A 9,316-nucleotide genomic window follows, 5' to 3' on the forward strand; every position below is an offset into this window, starting at 1 on the left:
GTTGCTTGAGGAGTCATTTCTGCATGCAACGCTGAAAAGTGGCACCGACATTTATCAAGCCGAATGTCATAGTCAGGTAGCAGAAAGCTCCGAATGGTGTGATGAAGGCGGTCCTCAGGCGGTCGGCTGGATCCAACTTGATTTGATGGTAACCTGAGTAGGTGTAATAGCCTGGCTTATTAGGGATGATAGACTACTCATATCAATAAGGAATTCCTTCTTTTCCGGGAGCCCATTCGGAAAGAACTCCAAAGTTAAGCGTGCTCAGCTTGGAGTAGTTTCAGGATGGGTGACCGACCAGGAAGTTGCTCTCGGGTGCGCATGAGTGAGGACAAAAGTGCGCAAAAAAGACTAGTATTGATCTGTGAGGCCATTCTAGATCCCGTCAGGAGTAACGACCACCGGCGGGTGTGTCCGGGGCGTTACAAGTTGGTATCAGAGCCGACCCTCGCGGTTACACAGATGTTTGCCGACAGGTGCGCGGTCATGTTGTTCATGACGTTTGTGACCCATCGTGTCACACGGCATGGCACATGTGCCGGACTGGAAGCACAGACGTATGTGCCAATAGGGAACGTTCCTGTAGCCCGATGAGGACGTCGATTCCTCTGAGTGGGGTTGTATGTAATAGCCTGGCTTATTAGGGATGATAGACTACTCATATCAATAAGGAATTCCTTCTTTTCCGGGAGCCCATTCGGAAAGAACTCCAAAGTTAAGCGTGCTCAGCTTGGAGTAGTTTCAGGATGGGTGACCGACCGGGAAGTTGCTCTCGGGTGCGCATGAGTGAGGACAAAAGTGTGCAAAAAAGACTAGTACTGATCTGTGAGGCCAGTCTAGATCCCGTCAGGAGTAACGACCACCGACGGGTGTGTCCGGGGCATTACAGTAGGCATCCAAGAAACTCAATAGCTCGCATCCGGCTGTGGAGTCTATCACTTGGTCAATCCGGGGCAAGGCAACGGATCTTTGGGGGAAGCTTTGTTGAGGCTGGTATAATCTATACACATGCGCCATTTCTTGTTCTTCTTCAGTACGAGGACCGGGTTGGCAAGCCATTCTGGAAAGAATACCTCCATAATGAAGCCGGCTGCCAGAAGTCAGGCTATATCTTCACCAATAATTCTTCTCTTCTCTTTCGGTAGTCGGCGGAGGGGCTGTTTGACTGGTTTTGCATCTGCTCGAACATGTAGCTTGTGATCGGCGAAATCCGTTAGAACACCCGGCATGTCCTTGGGGGACCATGCAAAGATATCCCGATTCTCACAGAGGAAATCGACGAGCTCGCTTTCCTATTTGCTGTCCAGATTTGTTCCCACCAGAGCGAACCTCTCTGGATGCTCTAGGTCCAAAGGTATCTTCTTGGTCTCCTTGGCCATCTAGAAGGAGCCCTGAGTTTCCGAATCCTTGGGATCGGGCGACAGGCCCGGCTGCTTGCCGGCCATGGCCACAACCTGGTCAAGGATGTTTCTCTCAGCAGCAATCACGAGGGACTTGGCCAGCCGGCTGCTGGCTGCAACGCAGTCAGAGGACTTCTTGTAGTCTCCAACTACGGTGATGATGCCCTTGGAGCTCGGCATCTTCATCTTGAGGTAGGCGTAGTGGGGCACAGCCATGAACTTGGCCAGAGCAGGTCAGCCAAGTAACACGTGGTAAGGGCTCTCAAGATCCACTACCTCAAACCAGACTGCCTCGCGGCAGAAGTGATCCTTGTCTCCAAAGAGAACATCTATCTTGATCTTGCCGATTGGCGAGCATGAAAGGTCAGGTACAATGCCGTGGAAGACAGTCCGACTAGGCGTGAGCTGCTTTGCTTTGATATTCAGCTTTTCCATGGTGTCACAATACAGGAGGTTGATGCTGCTTCCTCCATTGATCAGAATTCGGGAGAGTCGAACAGCTCGCCTCTCCGTTGCAAAGGTGGCATCCAACACCAACGCATAGGAGCCTAGAGACGGCATCACCTATGGATAATCAGCCCGGCTCCAGCTGATGGGCTTTTCAGACCAATGCATGAATTATGGATCTTTAGAGGCGACTGCGTTGACTTCTTGGTGCTGTCGGTGCCGGCTGCGCCTGTCATTGGTTTGACTTGTAAAGATGACGTAGGCTGCATGCTCGTCAGGGAACTCGTCTTGGATTGCTCCGACTGCTGGGAGGGCAGGCGGCTGTTGATGAGCCGGAGGCGGCAGGCCAGCAGGCGGAGGAGGCAGCAGTCCTTCGCCTTTGGAGATTCGGGTGAGCAAATGACACTTCTGGGTTGTATGGTTGGACGGCTTTGTGCCGCTATGGAACTTGCAGGGAGCATCGAGGGTCTGCTCATAGGAGAAAGCAGGCTGCCAAGCCAGCCTACCACCTTTCTGACGTTTGGGAGCGGGCTGCCCTTCAGGCTGCTCCTCTTCGACTATTGCCACCTACCGGCTGGTGGAAGCCGACATCGTGGCCTTGCGCTTGTTGTCCTTCTGGTGCGGGTGCCGATTGGAATCGCCAGCTGGCGTTTTTGGTGCCGGAGGGAGCACCTTTCCAGAAGCATCCACTCGGAGCTTAGTCTTTATCAAGGAGTCGGCTGTGGCATACTTGTCTGCTATGATCAGCAACTCGTTGAGTGTAGCAGGCTCATCGCAGAGAAGTTGGTGCTTAAGGAGGGTGCCTTCTCAGCACCCAGTGGTGAAGTACTCTATCGCCTGCACTTCGTGCACCCCTTTGCAGGAGTTGCGGAGCTCAGCAAGCGCGTTAGGTAGTCGCGGCTGGACTCGGTCGGGCCTTGGACGCATAAGGAGAGTTGGCGGGGCTTGGGTGCCCGCTTGTACATGCTGGTGAAGTTACGGTTGAAGACCTCTATGAAATCCAGCCAGTTGTTGATGATGTAAGGCTTGAAGCTGTTCAGCCAGGTGCGTGTCGTGCCCTAAAGCATGAGGGGGACGTACTTCACGGCAACGCGCCTGTTGCCGTTCGCGATGCTGACTGCGGTGGAATAGTCTATCAACCAGTCTTCCGGCTTCACCGAGCCGTTGTATTTTGGTGTGTCTCTCAGGAGCGAGAACCCTTGGGGAAAGGCTCGTCGCGGATGCTAGGGCCTAAGCAAGGCGGGCCGACATCGTCTTCTTCTTATTCTAGCGCCAGGGATCGCGCCAGTCGGTTGATCTGATGGCGGGCGTCATTCTCGTCGACTCCTTCGCGGCGGCCCAGTCGGTTCCCCGAGTGTTGGGTGCCCAACAGGCGGCATAGAGGGATATCGTAGACTGCGGGGCGGGGGACGAGGCGGGTTATCGCCTTGCCGCTCCACGACTCGGGGGCGGCCATCTTCGTCACGCTCAATGGTGATGCGAGTCCGACTGCGACTAGCAGCCGGCTCCTTGTTGTTTCGCTTGCGGGCGCCACCAGCCGTCGGCGTCCGGGATGTCGCACCGTGCTCTCGGTGAAGGGGGGAATTCTTGGCGCGGGCGCCGGCTTCTTCCCGTTCAGCGGTCACGTCGATGAGCTGCTTGACGCTTCTCGTCATGCAGCGCAACTCGTCGCCCTCCAGGCCTTCCAGCTCGTTTTCTACTGCCTGGGCAGCACGCAGGTTCTTGAGTGGTGTGGCCTAGACTGGGCAGTCGGCCCCCAGCATGCTGGCGATGGCTGCACCATGCTTCTTAACGGCGCCAAGTCAGCTAGGCCCCATAGCATCCAGCATGCCAGAGGCGACACGATCGACTTCGCGTTGGTAAGCTTCGGTGAGGCGTCTCATGGTGGTTATCTTCTTGCCATTCTCGATGAGGGCGAGGTGGCGAGCCTCTAGTGTCTCGGTGTCGGCGTCTTTCGGGATGGGCGCGGACAGGTCGTGCATCGCCGTTTGCAGGGCGTCGTGGGAGTTCTCGTCGGAGGCGGCACCATGGCTGATGACCAATACCTCAATGACGGTGTTGTCGTCACTGTCGGCGAGAGGGAGAGGGTCGTTGATCACCACCACATTGATGGGGAAGGCGTCAAGCGATGCCATGATGGAGTCGACAAGCATCGGGTTGGTGGAGCCGATTGACTCCAGGTCGGAGGCGGGCTCGTTGGCGATGTCGATCTTGCCAAGGAGGTCGACAAGGCAGCTCTCTGTGCTGGTTGCACCCGCTCCTGGCGTGGGCTCGTCGGAGAGGCGGACCTCGCCGAGAAGATCGGTGAGGCAGCTTGTTGCGCAGGCGGCATCGGCGCCACGCAGCGCATCAGGGCAAACGCCATCAGGCATGGCAGGCTGGCTACGCTCACTTGGGAGGAAGAGGGTTCCTGTCCAGGGAAGGTCTCCGGACGACGGTGCACCTGGCCCCATGGTGGGCGCGAAATATCGGGTGGTAGGTGTGACATATGCCAACGGGTGGCTTATCATTGCGGGAGCTAGCAAGACGTCGCCGGTGCCTGGAAACGGGATAAGGCGAAGACAAGCACGCCGGCGAATCTTACCCAGGTTCGGGGCTCTCCTAGGAGATACCACCCCTAGTCCGGCTCTGCGGGGTCTCCGCATGATCACTAGATCAAAACCAGTATCTTCAAGAGGCTCCTTGAGCTGTTTTCGCTAGAGGAAGAAGAAGGGCAAGGCTAGCTCTCCTCTTCCCTCTATGTGGTGTCTAAAACTCTCAGAGATCAACCCTTTGCATGGGTGCCCTGGGGGTTTATATAGTCCTACCCCCCAGGGGTACAATGGTAATCCGGCTGGATGTGGATCCAGGCTGTCAGTGTCTGTAGTCGCCGGCTTCTCCGTCGGCTGCTGGGGCTCGCCGACTAGTGGGTCCCGCCGGCTGCCGTCCTCTTGGCCGACAGGCTAGGCCCACCACCCGGGGGTCTTGTCGGCTGCTGGTTACTGTAGCCTTACTCTTGGTGATGATGGCTTTGTCGGGGTAAGCATGGCTACAGTGTCGCTGCCTGGCGGGCATTAACTGTAGCCTTACCCCATCTTTTCTGCTTAATGGTGCACAAACTTCCAGGGCCCCCAGGCCGATTGGTCAAGCTTGGCCGCCTTCTGGTATCTCCCTGGCTGGAGGGGGGCCCACCGCCTGCGGGCCGTACTGACAGCTTGTCGTGGGTGATGTCATGGTCAACATGGCAACAGTGCCGCGCCGGACGGGGAGTGGCCGCCCCATACGGCGCACTGTGTCCACGCTTGCTCCGCGATTCAGGGGTGGTAGGCTTCACTGTAGCCACGCCCCGTCTCATCGCTGTTATGCGGGTGCAAACTTTGAGGGTGTGAGCCAGGCCGCCTGGTAGGAGTCGGTCACTTTGGTGGCTGGCTGCTAGGAGTCAACCCTCTTCGAGAGAGCCCTTAGAGCCTTGCCGCCTTCCAGCAGCCGGCCGGTGGGATGGCCGGCCAAGAGAAGGTGGACTTGCATCTTGGATGTTTGAGGGCTCAGTCGGCCCGATATTTTTTGAAGAGCCAGCGAGAGCCGGTTAGGCTACTCGTGGTCATTTACTCCGACATTCCCCTCGTTTCCCCTCTCGGGTTCTTCGTGTTCTTGGTAGGATTCCCTCTAAACGTGAAAGATCGATCGTCTAGGGTTCTACCCTACATCATCTTGGTATCATGAGCCACGTTGATCACGTTTTTGGAGCCCCTACCCTTTGTTTTCTAGCTTGATTTTGTTGTTTTTCGTCCTAATCCGAAAATCCCCACCAAAAATAGCCCCAATTTTTTTTGTGATTTCTTGGTGTGATGAAGTTTTGTTGGATTTGATCCATGGATTTGCTTTGCCATGTGGGGATCTAGCTATCCCCATCATCTCCACTTTTTCCGTCCACAAAATCGCTCATATTTGACCATTTTCGACATCCCCATCTCAAAATCCCGAGTTCATCCCGTGCCCAAAATCACCCAGGCACCGGACGTCCGACCATCTCTGGACATCCGACGACTTCTGGTCGTCCGACCATCATCGGTCGTCCGACCATCCCTGACGAAACTGAATATTTTCAGTTCGGTTTCCCAACCATTCCACCACCATTTCCGCATACGCACCTGTGTGCCACCACCGCTTTCCGCAACCACCATCGCTCACCCGTTTAGCACTCCGACAAGTTTTGACACCGTTTTAGTCTTTGAGTTTTGAGTTGCAGTTTCCGTTTCCTAACGTGTTTCGGCTACTTAGGGATGGTTCAACAACGACAACACCGCCGCTCATATTCATCAAAGACATCGACTACTACACAATCTTGACACCTTGACCGTAAGCAAGAGTGGTAACCTCGACGACATATTTGTCTTTCCATGCCATTTGCATTCATAACCACATAGCCTTACTTTTGCGTTGCTTACCCATCGAGACTAGCCGTTGAGTATTGCCGGCAACATGGCTTGTGCACATTAGTGATCATACTCCACATAGCATACATACCATATCATAGTAGTGCATTTCTTGGTATCATCTTTTGTGTCACAAAGTTGTCATCGCATACACAATTGCTATCTTGGTTCGTGAAGTTTTGCATGAGAAAAGAGCTCAAAAGTGAAAGAGCCAAACAAGCTTTTAAGCAACAAGGAAAAGATAAGCAAAGAGCTTATACACAAGAACCATAGCATCATACTACATTAAGATTGTCATATCCGATCATCTTGGATCATACCATCAGAATACCAGACATATAGCATATTTGGGATAGTAGGCGTTGCATTTTTGCCTAGTAGGTTGTGCACAAGTTCCATATCCGCCTATTGTGCAAATGTGCTAGTGTCTCTCTAGTGTTGTGCAACAAGAGCATTTTCATGGTCTCCACATTTTGGCTCATCCCTTGGTTGCACGAACCCCACTTATCTATTTGCGTGTGTGTTTTTGTGTACCATATCTTGCTATTGGTCTACTTGTTGCAATTGAAAATTTGTGAATATTTTCTAACATTATTGAAGCTCACTAACAATTGCATCAGATTTTGTGCCACCATCCTAACCGAGCTCCACCATAAGCTTTTACTTGTGTAGGTGTGAGAACCGACAAGAATTGGTACCAATTGTGATATTTCCTTGTCCACATTTGAGTGATGATTGATCCATCTTCAACATTGGTCAAGGTACATTTGGTATAAGTTCTTCTCTTTCTCCCACTCACATATTTGTTTGGAATGATGGATAGGCCAAGTTCTTCTACCAACCCACTCTTCATCGAGCAAGACGACGACATGTCATCCTACGTCACCAAGAGCCACCTCTTCGGTGCACAAAGAGCTTTGCACCAAGAACAACAAGCAATGAGCGACCGCATCGACAATCTCACCACCGACAAGAGACTACTTCGATAACAAGCTCGATGCTCACAAACAAGAGAACGATGCAAGAATGGACGAGATTCGTGTCGTGTTGGTGAACCGCCATTCTTCCACTTCTTCATACTCAATACGGAGCCGCTCGAGTCGACACATCGATGACACCCTCTCCGGCTCAAGTTCACCGACATCAAACACTCTACGTCGAGCCACGTGTCAAGACCGTCAAGCAACTCGCAATCCTCTACATGGCAATCATCCACAAGAGCAAGTCGACGAGCAAGCACATCGTCATCGACACCACCAAGTCCCTCTTGCACAAGCTCAAGAATGACAACATCAACGTTACCAAGAGGAAGAGCGAGTGCGGCAACATCAAGACGAACAAGATGCCGAGGCTCAACGTCTTCAACAACAACAACATGAAGAAGAAGCTCTTGAGGCACAACGTGCCCTTCAAGAATCAAGTCGAGCCATTGCCAACCGCAACCGCGATAGGCGCAATCAAGAGGAAGCACTTCGTGAAGAAATTCAAGAGAGTAACTACCAACCAAGAGTGCATCGTCAAGTCCCTCAAGCTCCTCCACAAGCTCGACAAGCTCCTCCACAACCTCAAGTTCAACAAGAGCAAGATGACTATGGAAATCCTCCACACCAAGAGCAACATGAGGTTGATAATCCTCCACGTCAAGGGCATCATCATCACCCTCGAACCCAACACAATGAAGAGCAACGCTACTGCAAGCTAAAGTTCACCATGCCCAAGTTCAATGGAAGCAATGATCCTGAAGAGTACCTATCATGGTTATTGAAGGTCAACAAAATCTTTTGTTTGCACAACTATGAGGAAGAGAAGAAGATCGCTATGGCATCACTTGAGTTCCAAGACTATGTGCTCATATGGTGGGAACAAGTCCTTGAGCGCCGAGAAGCACAAGGTGAACCCCCAATCACCACATGGGAGGAAATGAAAGATGTCATGCGCACACGCTTTGTGCCAACCTACTACAACCGCGATTTCTTCAAGAAGCTCCAACTCCTCAAGCAAGGAACAAAGAGTGTTGAAGAATACTACAAGGATATGGAGATAGCCATGATAAGAGCCAATGTCATGGAAGATGATGAGCAAACTATGGCCCGTTTGTTGAATGGCCTCAATCATCCCATCAAGAAGATTGCCGACTTCCAACCCTACTCCAACCTCATTGAGCTCATGCATCAAGCTACCAAAGCGGAACGTCAAGTGCAAGATGACTTTAAGTACGCCAAGTACTCGCCCAAGAGCTATGGTTTCTCCAACAACCAAGCTTCAATGACTCCTCCAACTTCTACCTCAACCAAGCCATCTACAAGCAACGACGACAAGTTGAGTTACAAGAAAACTATGACAACCTCAAGTCGTCCTCCTTCTACTACAAGCAACTTCAAGCCGCGCACTTCATCATCTACTCCAAACGATGAGATCGTCAAGATAAGCTCCATCAAGTGTTTCACTTGCGGCGGACGAGGCCACAAGTCCTTTGAGTGTACCAACAAGCACATCATGATCCTCAACAACAACGGAACCTATGACTCAATGAGTGAAGAGGAAATGCAAGCTCTTGAGCAAGTGGCCATGCACCAGCGCGTGAACAAAGATGAAGATGATCAAGTCTTTTGTGATGAGGATTCGAGCCCCGCTCTCATTGTATCCAAAGTCTTGACTCTTCAACATCAACAAGACAAAGACCAAAGATGCCACATCTTCCACACCAAGGTCGGCATCAATGGAAGGTTCGTCAAGGTCATCATCGATGGAGGTAGTTGTCACAACTTGGCAAGTGAAGAACTATGCTCCAAGCTCCAATTGGTCAAGATGAAGCACCCGCACCCCTACAAGGTCCAATGGCTAACAGAATTTGGCACTATACAAGTTGAGCATACGGTCAAAGTCTCCTTCAAAATTGGAGCATATGAAGAAACTTTGGAGTGTGATGTCGTTCCGATGTCCGTTTGCCACCTCCTTCTTGGTCGACCATGGCAATTTGACCGCGGTGTCATCCATAACGGGCATACCAATCACTATACCTTCAAGATGAAAGGCAAGGAATATGTGCTACGA

This window comes from Triticum aestivum, chromosome 3B, assembly GCF_018294505.1.
Source record: "Triticum aestivum cultivar Chinese Spring chromosome 3B, IWGSC CS RefSeq v2.1, whole genome shotgun sequence".
NCBI lineage: Eukaryota > Viridiplantae > Streptophyta > Magnoliopsida > Poales > Poaceae > Triticum > Triticum aestivum.